Genomic DNA, 12,853 nt, shown 5'->3' with positions numbered 1-12,853 from the left:
CACAGGCACAGCTCGGATCCCGCGTTGCTGTGGCTCTGGCGTAGGCCGGTGGCTACAGCTCCGATTAGACCCCTAGCCTGGGAACCTCCATATGCCGCTGGGGAGCGGCTCAAAAGACAAAAAAAAAAAAAAAAAAAAAAAAAGACATACACCTGGACTCAGCCATATCGGGGCGCGGGGGAAGCAACCAGACTTGTGGGCTCAGTTGGAGACGACTTTCCCCTGAGACAAAGGAAGGTGCTGACCGTCCTGCAGGGTTCAGTTTGTTATGATTCATGAGATGTGAAAGCACCGGTGGCCTAAGGACCAGCTGGGAAGCGAGGGGAGGTCCAAGCCCGTCAGGGCAGCAGGACAGATGCCACGATTCCAGCTTGGGTTCCGCAGCTCTGTAGCTGACTTAGAAGAGCACTCGCTCAGCACAACACTCCGCTGCGGTGGTGTCAGCAAACCCAGACCTGGCACATTCCTGCAGATGACAGCCGTATCCGTGCTCTTGGGGACCCGGAGGGAGTGGGCACATATGCTTCGGGCTCCCTGGAGAATGTCAGGAGAGGGAAGGACAGAGTCACGGGACTCCGTGCGGTGCCCTGCCCTTTGGCTCTGAATGGCATGGACCTGACCAGGCTGCATCTGTGTGTGATACAACACAATTTGTTCTCAAGGTCTAATGAGGCTTAGTGACACCTTGTTTATGGCCACATAAATATACACACGAAGCAGCAGGACCATGCTTCCTCCGGCGCTGTGTTTAAATACCTGGAAAGATTTCTTGGTGCTGCACTTATATTTAACAAATATGTATCAAGTGGCTTCTCTATGCCACTCATTAAGCAAAAGCCGAGATTGAAGAAACATTTATGTTTTAGTCCTCTGGCACCCAAGGGTCTTCTAACATCACGCAGCTTTCTTTCGGAAAATGGCATTTCTCCAACCATGCGGGGTCTCCGTGGGAGAAAATGCCTACCTCTCCCGGCCCCCTTCTCACACCAGTAAACGCAGGACTCTGCTAGGACAGTGACCCAGTGTTGCTCAGAATGATCTTCTCTCCAGAGTGTTAGAAATGCAAGCCAGGGGTGGAAGGACACGAAGGACAGTGTAGGGATGTGACAGTGTAGACCCGTCCACCTCAGAGCCCCCTCTGCACTTCCCAAGGCCTCACTCTGTACACCTTCGTTCCTCTGTCTCCTGAGCACCTTGGGGAGTTACTGACACCTGCCTGCCAGCAGCTCAAAGGCCTTTGCTTTGTCTAGTTTTCATCATCTGGTAGCACATTCTCAAAATATCTAGTCCAGTAATCATTTTAAGGACCTACTTAGTGTCAAGCAATGTGCCAGCCCTTCCAGGATGCACCAAACTGCTTATGGCAGCATTCCTGCCCTCGGGATGCATACAGTCTAACCAGAGAGGTTCTGTGTTTGCAAAAACAATAACCACAACAGTCACGTGTTAAAAAATGGGTGCTTGGAAGCAGGAGAAAGTACCACAGAAAAACATAGATGTAAATAAAATGTTCAGATACAGGGATCAGGGGAAAGTGTTGCAGGTGTTTGAAATGCTTGGGCGTGACTTTGTCCTGTGACAATGGGGAAGGGCGCCCCGAGCAACAAGGAGAAAACAGGCCATATTTTTTCATCTTTTTTTTTTGGAGGGCCACACCCACAGCACATGGAGGTTCTTAAGCTAAGGGTCAAATCGGAGCTGTAGCTGCCAGCCTGCGCCACAGCACAGCAACGTGGGATCTGAGCCTCACCTGCGACCTTCACCACAGCTCACAGCAATGCTGGATCCTCAGCCCACTGAGCAAGGCCAGGGATCCAATCTGCGTCCTCATGGATGCTCGTTGGGTTTGTTAACCACTCAGCCACGACGGGAACTCCCTCAAAACAGGCCATATTTTATTCACACGTCTGGGCACCACTGTTGGGAACATAAGCATTGATCTGTGCACACACTGGGTTTTTTTTCAGTCTGGGGCCTTGAGGAAAGCTTTCCTATAACTTTAACTAGATCATAATATATATTGTTTCTAAAGTCATAAATGCTGTCCCTTATTTTAAAATTTACAGCAGTAACTTGAAAGTAAATCCAAGCAGTACCACAAGTAGTAACTTTTCCAGAAGGCATGGCTTCACAAAGCAAACATATGTGATTAGTTAAAACAATCAGACAAAATAAAGAAAAGCTCCTGACTCTCTAAAGAGGAGGGTCCTTTATACAGAGAGCTATGGAGATGATCAGGTTTAACCACCATGGAAGACTCTGGAACCAGCATTAACAGAAGGACGTTATGGGAAATGATTTTTTTTTTTGCTATTTCTTTGGGGCCGCTCCCATGGCATATGGAGGTTCCCAGGCTAGGGGTTGAATCGGAGCTGTAGCCACCGGACTTCGCCAGAGCCACAACAACGCGGGATCCGAGCCGCGTCTGCAACCTACACCACAGCTCACGGCAACGCCGGATCGTTAACCCACTGAGCAAGGGCAGGGATGGAACCCTCAACCTCATGGTTCCTAGTCGGATTCGTTAACCACTGCGCCACGATGGGAACTCCGGAAATGATTTTTTTTTTTTGTAGTTTTAAATTTTATGAATAAAAAGTTACTGTTTCTTGTGATTTGCATATTACATTCTCTTTATAATAAATCCAAGCTCTAAAAAAAACATAACAAGAGTTACCATTGTTATTCAGCAGGACACGAACCCGACCCTGTCTCTGTGAAGATGCAGGTTCAATCGCAGGCCTCACTCAGTGGGTTAAGAATCCAGTGTTGCCACAAGCTACAGTGTGGGTCACAGATGCGGCTCAGATTTGGTGTTGCGGTGGCCGTGGTGAAGGCCTCAGCTGTAGCTTTTATTTGACACCTGGCCCCAGAACTTTGATATGCTGAGGGTGAGGCCAAAAAAAAAAAAAGGCATTTTTCTTTGAATCTTCTGAGATAAATTCTGTGTCCTTTAGGGGACGGTTTTTTTTTTTTTCCATATTTATTCTTTTTTTTTTTTGCAATTGTTTATACATTTTAAATTTTTTATTTATTTTTTAATCATTTATTTATATATATTTTTTTCTACTGTACAGCATGGTGACCCAGTTACACATACATGTAGACATTCTTTTTTCTCACATTACGTGTTCCATCATAAGCGACTAGACAGATTCCCAGTGCTACACAGCAGGATCCCACTGCTAATCCATCCCGAGGGCAACATTCTGCATCTATTTACCCCAAGCTCCAGTCCCTCCCACCCCCTCCCCTTCCCCCTTGGCAACCACACGTCTATTCTCCAAATCCATGATTTTCTTGTCTGTGCAAAGGTTCCTTTGTGCCATATATTAGATTCCAGATATAAGTGATATCATATTGGAGTTCCCGTCGTGGCACAGTGGTTAACAAATCCGACTAGGAACCATGAGGTTGTGGGTTCGGTCCCTGGCCTTGCTCAGTGGGTTAAGGATCTGGTGTTGCAGTGAGCTGTGGTGTAGGTCGAAGACACAGCTTGGATCAGGCCTTGCTGTGGCTGTGGCATAGGCTGGCAGCTGTAGCTCTGATTAGACCCCTAGCCTGGGAACCTCCATATGCCGCAGGTGCGGCCCTGGAAAAAGTTGAATTAAGTTTAAGAACTTTAAGTTGGATCGATCTATTCTCACAAGGTGTGTACTTTTTTTCTTTTTATATAAGGTATATATGCCCCCCCCACTTTACTTTTGGGGAAAATAGAAATAGATAATGTTCTGCAACTGTGAGCTGTTTTTCATAGATAAATCCTATTAAGATATGGGTGCCCTTGCCCAGAAGATAAAGTATACACATCACAATAAGAAGATAACAGGTAAAGTTTGCAACATACCTATGAATAGGCTCTCTATGCCAGAAAGTAGATTCACCTCTTTCAATTGGAGTATGTAAAAACATCTATCTGTGTTCAAATTGGTAGAGGAATTTTAAATGGAGGTGTCTGGGGCACATCAGTGCTGCCCTCGGTGGGGACATAAAGACATCAGAATGGTTGCCTTTCTTTAGGCAGCTGCTTATTTGAACCCACAAAGTTTGGCTGAAGATTATAGGCAAACTCGCCAATATCCACCCATTTATACAAGTAAGGTTGAGCCACACCAGGACCTAGCACAGCTCCCATTTTTTAAATAATTTCCTCCTTCCAGAGCAATAAAGTGGATGCAGGCAATATCTGAGCATCACCCAGCAGCGTGCTGCATAAAGTAAAGGAAGAGTTACCTCCCTTTGCCTGCCTCTTATACCTTCACCTCCCACGATTTACTCTCACTGCATTCAAATTTTTTTTAAATCAGGCTTTATCGAGAGGAGAGGTCATATCTACTGAAGGTCTTACAGTTGGCAGCTTTTATATCTTGGGGGTGGGCCTGGGTTCTGTAGAAGCACGTGGACTCTTCTGCAGTGTCCTAGACAATGGTTAAGACTCAGCAAAGGCCTACGGTGAGTTCAGGGTGGCTCAGGAGGGCAACTGCTCAGCACCTATTCAGAAAAGCCAACAGCATTCATGCAAAGGATCCCTTCTAGCGGTAAGGCATTCATGAATACACACCAGGCGGGCTGTCCCCTGAGGTCTTTCTTCTCTGCAGGACCCAGGTCCATTCAGTCTATGAAAGACAAGCCCAATGAGAAGTTGTCCTGCGTGTTCCATAATCTTCCTTTTATTTTCTTTTCAGATGAAATAATTGGCTTGCCAATTTGTGAACTGAATAATTGAATAACTGCTGGCAGCTCATGAGTCAGAAAACCTCCCTTTAGAAATGATTCTTTAGGGTGAACAATAGAGGCTTTCACTCCTTCCTCATCACCTGTCCTCCCATTGAATTGGAAGCATTTGGGCGACTCCCTAGGACCCTGCCCTCTTGGGGTCCCAGACCAACCAGAGACAGCCTTCTGTTAGACCTGAGAATGAAAACTGTCCTTGTTCTGTTATTGAGTAGCAAGTAACTTCAAGTCTTTATGATTATTCTTGGTAGTGAATATGGTAAATATCCCTCTAGCCACAGACGAGAGACCATAATCTACGATTCTGTGATCTAAGGAGAGGCTAGGTTTTCAGAGAGGAAAAATCAAGCAGAAATAATAGTAATTTACACCTCTACAGGAATTAGAGCTCACACTGTGATGTCACATTTATTTTTTGATCTTTCTCACCAGTACTGGGTAAGGCAATCCAAGATTATTGTTTCAATTTTACAGCTACACCTCAGAGAGGTTAACAGATTTCTATAAGGTCGCACAGTCAATTGGCAGTGAAACTAGAACAGAAAAAAAATTTTTTTCTGGTCCGAAACCCTGTGATTTTCCCACTACGGCCCAAAAGTAGTGAAAGAAGCAGAACACTGTTTTGTTTCTACTCTTGTTCTGGTTTTTTGCCATCCCAAAAAAGAGAGGTTAGACCTTTTCTAAGGAGTCCAACGTTACTTAGAGGCAGTTTATGTGATGTGAGGTAGGTTTCTGAGTTTTGACATCAGAATTCTTGGATTTAAATTTCAAATACTGTTATTCATTAGCTGTGGAAACTTGAGCAATTAAAAATGTCATTAATCTTCATTTACTTTAGCTATAAAATGAGCATAACCATAGTACCTACCTCAGAGGATAACAGTACATTCAATTTAGTAAAAACACACAGAAGACACACACCAGTTTTTAATAAAAAGTGATAGTGGCAATGGCGGTGGTGGTGGTGACATTGGAGTGCCGGTGGTAGTAATAATGCTGGCAGTTATAGAGGTGGTGGTGGTGGTGGTGGTGGCTATGGTGGTAGCGTTAGTGGTGGTGGTGATGGAGGTGGTGATGTGATGGAGGTGGTGATGGTGATGGTGACAGTTATGGTGGTAGTGGTGGTGGCGGTGGTGATGGATTTTGGTGATGGAGGCGATGGTGGTGGTGGCTATGGTGGTGGTGATGGAGGTGGTGATGTGATGGAGGTGGTGATGGTGATGGTGACAGTTATGGTGGTAGCATTAGTGTTGGTGGTGATGGTGATGGAGTTTGGTGATGGAGGCGATGATGGTGGTGGTTGTGGTGGAGTTTGGTGATGGTGGTGGTTATGGTGGTAGTGCTGTGGTGATGGTGATGGAGGTGGTGATGTGATGGAGGCAGTGATGGTGGTGGTTGTGGTGGTGGTGGTGATGGAGGTGGTGATGGCCGTAGCAGTAGTAGTATCCGTAGCAGCAGAAACTATAGTCAGTATTTCAAAGGTGTAGAAACTGACATGTTGAGAGAAGAGCTGACTAACATTGTATAGTTTTAAGTTTAGCAGAGTATTGTGATCCCTAGTTTCTCCTGCTCTGGGAACCAGAACCTCTAGAAATATGGAACCTAAAATTATGGGGTCAGGATTTTCCAAGTCTCATTGGGCCATTACCCATTGTTCTTGGCGTTACAGGTGGAGATAATTTCATAGGTTTGCACTGGGTCTTTCTTACTAAAATAGCTCTTGGACAAACAATGTTTTCTTTTTGCCAACTGATAAGTGTGTCCACAGTGATTTTAGTTTTGAGAATGAGGGAAAGTACCAGCAGGAGGTTTTGTGGTTCTAGTGTACTCACTGTGGTAGACAGATATTGTTCACCAAATCTCCTAATTCCTTCCCTTAATGCCTGTTCCAGTGGGATGGTTTTCCTTCCCTCTCCTGTTGGTTCTATGATGGCCAGGAGAGGTGCACTGGCCAGTGGAAGGTAAGCGTAAGTGATACGTGTCCCTTTGGGTGTATCTCTCACTCCCTTTACCACAAGAGTAGCAATTTCTCAGACAGACATTCTCACCAGTGTCGAGAGACATACTTCTACACTATTTTCTCAGCCTCTTTGCTTCTATTTTCTATGCTGAAAACTCCATCTTATCCTGCTTTACTTTACCCCGTATTCCTTCCTGAAAAACAGTCGCAGTGCTGGTAAATGACTTAAGCTTAAGAACAAAGACCTAAAGGCGTAAGTTAGTCACGTGGTCAGCTGAATAAGGACATAATGCATTGGTCTAGGCATGCCGGACCTGTGCAGATTGGCATACCGTTTGCACAGCATGATATGTCCTCTTAAGAATAAGAGAAAGAGGAACCTCATGGCCCCAAGGGGTTTATGAGCGATTGTTAGCAGAATATGCGTCAGCAAGGAGAACCGAGGTGCAAACCTAGGCACACAGCTTGCCACTGATAGGCATGCTGTTTGCGTAGATAGTTAAAAGGCCAAGCTTCCTCAAATGCTAATGATTGTTAAATGCCTGAAGGTCAGAGTAGAAGCTTAACCATCTACCAGCTATGTGACTTTTAAAATAATAATAAAAAAACTACATCCTGCACCTATAGCCCCCTCCTCACTTGATGCAATCCTAAAGAGCACAGTCAAAGCAGTGTGGTTTCTTGAAGCGGGGCTCTTGGTCCCTTAGACCTTGAGTCCCTCGGTTCCCACCTTTAATTAGGATCAATGCCTCTACGTCTTGTTGGATGTTAACTTTTTCCGTAAGTTTCACAGCACCTGTTCTTTAGCCCTCATCTGCTGAGCTGGTCTCTGCACACCAGGTTTACTCTCCATGGCAGTAGAGCTAAAGCTGAACTATGCTGTGTATGTAGCATGACTGAGAAATAAGCTTTATTATTAAGAAGTTGTATAGTATAATTTAACCTGACAGATACAACTCATTAGATAATGAGATATTCAGGGTACAGACCATATTTTAACTTTCATTAAGTACATATCATCTACCGTAGTTCTCAGAGTATAGTAGGTGGTCAATAAGGAGTAGAAGTAGTATATCTATTAATGTTTCCCTAGCTTGCAGACCCACAGACATTTCTGAATCTTGAAAGATTACTAAGTTTCATCTTTCAGTTACTTACAAATAATGGTAGATAACACACAGTCTTACACATAGCAGACATTTAATACCATGCCTGTTGATTTTCTAGAGCCAGCTATGCCTTAACCTTCCCCCTCCCATGGCATTTGAAAACATATTGCAATAGACTCTGAATTCGTCAAGGACGAGAATTTTGTTGTGATATTTATGTCCTCATAACCTAGACCATCCTTATCACATTTGTCACAACCATGCAGCGAGGCGTTTAATATATACTTGGTCAACGACTAACTGAATGAGTGATTATAAAGACATATATTCCCAAGGGTACCATGCCTTTTACATGCTTTTGTTGATACATATTGAACACTCAGTATTTGGAAGCTATTATTTAGTCATATATCTGATGTTTTTGGAATATCAGTCTCAAGTTTTATTTTTAAGTGGTCCCAATAACTCAGAGAGACTTGCATCTCTCCTGCATAATAAGAAGGGTGCAGAATTTAAATCACCATTTGTGGAAGACACGAGGCCCTTGTTCAGAGAAGACTTGAGATGATTTCAGAGGTCAGAAGCACAATCATGCTCACCTCTGACACAGCAGAGCAGTGAGTAATGGCCCACTTGGGATGTCTTGCTGGGAGGCCATGAAGAAATTATGGAGTTGTCAGTGGCAGTGATTTGGGTTACATCTTTACTTTGGTCATTGTTTATTGTGCCAACCTTGGGTGACCTTCAGATCCACTCAGTCTGAAGCATCCATCATCTGACATCATCTGACATCCTTCCGGGCTATGAAAGGGTATAATCTAGTGTACTTCCACCCCTCCTGGATATCAAGACTCATCAGTACTTTTTCTCCTAGCAAACCAGTTGCATTGTGTACCATGTCACTGGGTATTTTGCTTTTATTATAAGGCTTTCCTAAAGATTAAAATCCTGCTTGCAAGATATATGAAAAGCAAATTTGGAAACAAATGACTTTGCTTCTACCATCTTTTCTGCTTCTCCCTTGCTGTATGAACTTGGCAGAGACACTGACCCCCCAGGAGGTTTGGTTTTCTCAACTGTGATATTTGCTTGCATATGATATAAGGTTGCTAAGAGTGATGAATGAGACGTGCATGACGTAAGTGCTTCATAAACTATAGTCATAATAAGGGAATTTAAAAAGAGAAAGAGAAAGAAAATAATGAGGAGGAAGATGAATAGGACTGACGTAGGGCATATTCATTTTTTTCTTAGTGGTCTTTAAATTCCAAGATGAAGCTAACTTCCATCAAAGAGAAAGATGGTTTATTTAATGTTTCGACTTATTTACACTAATTCTAAATTTATTGATTGTCTATTTCTACTGAGAATGGCTTGACAGAAAGAAGCACAGGTGCACAACTTCCTTTTGTCTCATTTGTCCTATAGATTCATTTTATTTGCTCTTAGATGAAAATAGCTTGCCCTTATGGATTGTCTGAAAGAAAAGTAAAGAACCATGTTGATGGATGGTTCCACTTGGAATTAGTAACACTCTCGTAACCAGACAGTGATGAATATGGTTAGATATGTAGAGGCTTTCATTATAGTCATCAGTGTCTGGTTATAATTAGATCATGAAGAATGTGGTTTAGCTGAAATGCATAGGAATAACATCAAGATAGCTGGGATTAAAGACCAAGTTCCCAAGATAGGCATATGCTTGATTTTGAACCACTCTCTAACAGCCATACACATTTTGGTCAAAGCTCCTAAGGAAAAGGCTCCTTAAGGAGTAAAAGGGACAAGGTTTGGGACTTTTAGGTCAATGTATCTAGAGGAGTATTTTTCAAAACGTGGTTGTAGATGCACCCACGCACGGGACAAACTGCCCAAGCATCATGTTAAAAACACAGATAATAAGACCTAAGGAATCAGAGTCCTGGGATGGGGTCTTAAGACATGAGTGTTTACAGTGTCCCCAGATCCTCTGGATGTCTGTGTGCTAAAGAAATGCCTGGAGGAACAGTATCTTGAAAGTATTGCTCCTAATAAGCACGCAGTTAATATAATTAAATTTTTTTAAATGTACAAGAAACTTGAGGTACAAACTTACCTGTGTGTCAGACCTTGGATCTCCCTGTAGGTACCATCTTCATTTTAAATCCTTATTTTGTTTGCTTCCAAGTGACTGTTTTTCCTCTGGACCCAAACACCTTAGCTGTAACTTCTGCTCATGGATGTAAGTAGTTCCTTAATATTCATTCTCACTTCACAGCTGTGGTTTCCTCATTCTTAAAGGCAGTATTTTCAGCCTAGAAGGGAGCAGAGAAGTACTGTCCTGTTCAATTCCAACCATTTCAACCCTTCATGTAAAGGGCCAGAGCAGGCCTGTCTTTGGCCTCTTAATCCTTCCACCCCTTTTCTCATCTCTGCTTCTTTCTGCACCAGTTCTTCCCTCCCTTCTGGTCTGAAGGGGACTCCCCTGGTGTCACAGTTTCCCATGTTCCAGAGACTTCTTTGTCCAGATGTTATCCCTCCCAATCTTTTCCTAAGACACGAAAGACTAATTTTAATGGAGGAAGGGAATCAAAGTTTAAAAAAGTAGGAAAAAGATCTTAAAACATGACAGAGACAAGATATACTGAGAATGTTAAATTATCAGCTCTTCTACTTTAATTCTGAACTTGGGGTAATTTTGTCCCCAGCGGACATTTGACGATGTCTGGAGACATTTTCTGTCACCACAACTGGCAATATGCTACTGGCATCTGGTGGACAGAACTCAGGGATGCTGCTAAACATCCTACTATGCGCAGGGCACCCCACAGCAAATTAGCTGGCTCAAGATGCCAGTAGTGCTGAGCTTGCAAAACTCTAAACAATTTAGGTTTCTTTAAAAAAAAAAAAAAAGTTTTTTTTTTGTTTTTTTTTTAGGTTTCTTAATCACAGTTTATTTAAACACCTGTGAAACATAAAATAATTATTCTTATTTACAGGTAGAAAAATAGAAATATAGGTATATAGTATAGAAATAGAGCAGAAATACAGGTGTACAATTTTAATCATAGACCTTTTTCTTTGTAACTCAAAAAACACATTGTTCGCATCTAAATGCTTATTATTTCATCAGACTTTTACACAGACACCCCCCCACACACACACGTGAACACACACACATGAATGCACATACACACATTGAGTCGTGATCCTATAATGCGATGACACACACAAGACTGGAGCTCAGCATCCTGGATTTCAACACGAGCATCAGGAAATGACATCGTACTGGGCTGGACAAGTTATATAATCTGCCTAGAGCGTACTCTGTTTTTCTTTGAGGTGTGGTTAATAATACTACCTTCCTCAGTAAACCCTGAAGAAGATTAAACGAGGTATTCCCTGTAAAGCAATTAGCCGGGCACTTAGCACACAGTTGCACTAAAAATGTTTGTTTTCATTTCCATGACACACGTTAAACCTCCATATTTGGAGCTATGCTGGAGTACACTGTCTAGCCATTAGCAAAACTGGCTTCTGAATTATCAGGACTAAAATACCAATGTGGTAAACACCATCTTTGGAAAAAAAAACGAAGTTTCCATTTTGTCCTAATGAACAGATGCCTCTCATTCTGATAATTAAACCCAGACATTTCCAAACCCCTGTCACCCATGGACAGAGCCACCAGCCAGCCTATTAGCTATCACATAAGAAATCTTTGTAAACTTGTTAACTCGCAGGCTGGGTCTAGCTCATCCTTTTATTCTGTAACCTGCTGAATTCAGGAGAATTCTGTTGAGGTATAGACAATGACCTCTTTTACTATGTCCTCAGCTTCTCTCCTCAGAGTAGCCCTGCACGTGGTCGCAAGTCCCCGAGACTTAGGAAGGCAGGATAGGGCGGGGGTAGAGTGCTGAGTGCAAGCCCTGCTCTGTTCATGTCACAAGTGGGACTCTGAGTAAGTCACTTTCCTTTTCTGACCTCCGTTTGCTCAACCGTGAAGTGGATATAAAATTGTAGCAACCTCATAGACTCTTAAGAGAATTAAGTCAATCTCCCTTAGGTACCCCCAGAACGGCAGTTACCACCCAGCAAATGCTAAATAAGCGTGGCTGCTTTTAAATAAATAGCTTAAAAATCTGGAAAGTTACAAAGACAATAAACAGACAAGAGTGGAGGTGAGGGAGGAGGTTTCTTAAGAGATGACCTAAAGGCTGTCACAAGCCTGATGCCCAATCATTCCATCTCAAATTCACTACCCATTTTTTATTATTATACATTTACACCTAAAGCCAGTAGGACCAGAGGTCCTATAACATAGGTAATTTTAAAAACCTGTATTTGAGTGAAAACCTGTCAGCTGGAAATTTAGGTAACTTTAGAGATGACTGTAATAAATACAGTGGAAAGCCTGATGATGCTATGTAAAGATAAAGGAAAAATAACGTGGGATCATGTTAGTGACAGATGACGTAATCTGAGGTCCATCCTGGGAGCACATTATGGCAGCGTGCAGTGGCTGATGTGTGCATGGCTGCATGTCATTTTGCAAGTGGTGCTCTGGGCTCAGGAACTTCTTTTTTATTTCGGTGTAATTCACACACAATGTTATTTCAGCTTAAGGTATATGACATCATAGTGATTTGCTATTTTTCCATAAGAAAACATCCTCAACTGTGGAGATGAACCAGAATACTTCCAGAAACAGAGTGAAAAAAGTGTTGCAAAAATGAAGGAATAATTGGAGTTCCCATCGTGGCACAGTAGTTAATGAATCTGACTAGAAACCATGAGGTTGCAGGTTGGATCCCTGGCCTTGCTCAGTGGGTTAGGATCCGGCGTTGCCGTCAGCTGTGGTGTAGGTTGCAGACGCAGCTCGGATCCCGCGTTGCTGTGACTCTGGCGTAAGCCGGTGGCTACAGCTCCAATTTGACCCCTAGCCTGGGAACCTCCATGAGTTGCGGGAGCAGCCCTAGAAAAAGACAAAGAAAAAAAAAAAGGAATAATTGACAAAAATAAGTCACCTGGAGGCTCACGGAGGTTGAATTTTTCCATATATATATATATA

At 43.0% G+C, this 12,853-nt stretch overlaps 1 long non-coding RNA gene across 7 annotated transcripts in view; it reads right to left on the bottom strand.

Moving 5' to 3' along the window:
• LOC110260213 (uncharacterized) overlaps positions 1–12,853 on the bottom strand; it is a 282,336-nt gene that overhangs the window by 14,262 nt on the left and 255,221 nt on the right. For 6 of the 7 annotated variants that reach the window (XR_014842916.1, XR_014842918.1, XR_014842915.1 and 3 more), the window contains exon 5: positions 9,899–10,097. The exons of the other annotated variant lie outside the window; for it this stretch is intronic. This is a non-coding gene — a long non-coding RNA (uncharacterized LOC110260213). The remainder of the gene's footprint in view (positions 1–9,898; positions 10,098–12,853) is intronic. 7 annotated transcript variants of the gene reach the window in all.

This window comes from Sus scrofa, chromosome 4 (genome assembly GCF_054392235.1).
Source record: "Sus scrofa isolate SSC_HxYL_T2T_F1_AM1 chromosome 4, Sscrofa_HxYL_maternal_Yorkshire_Landrace_v2.0, whole genome shotgun sequence".
Taxonomy (NCBI): domain Eukaryota; kingdom Metazoa; phylum Chordata; class Mammalia; order Artiodactyla; family Suidae; genus Sus; species Sus scrofa.
The sequence above is the reverse complement of the archived record's forward strand: the minus strand, read 5'-3'. Positions and strand labels throughout refer to the sequence as shown.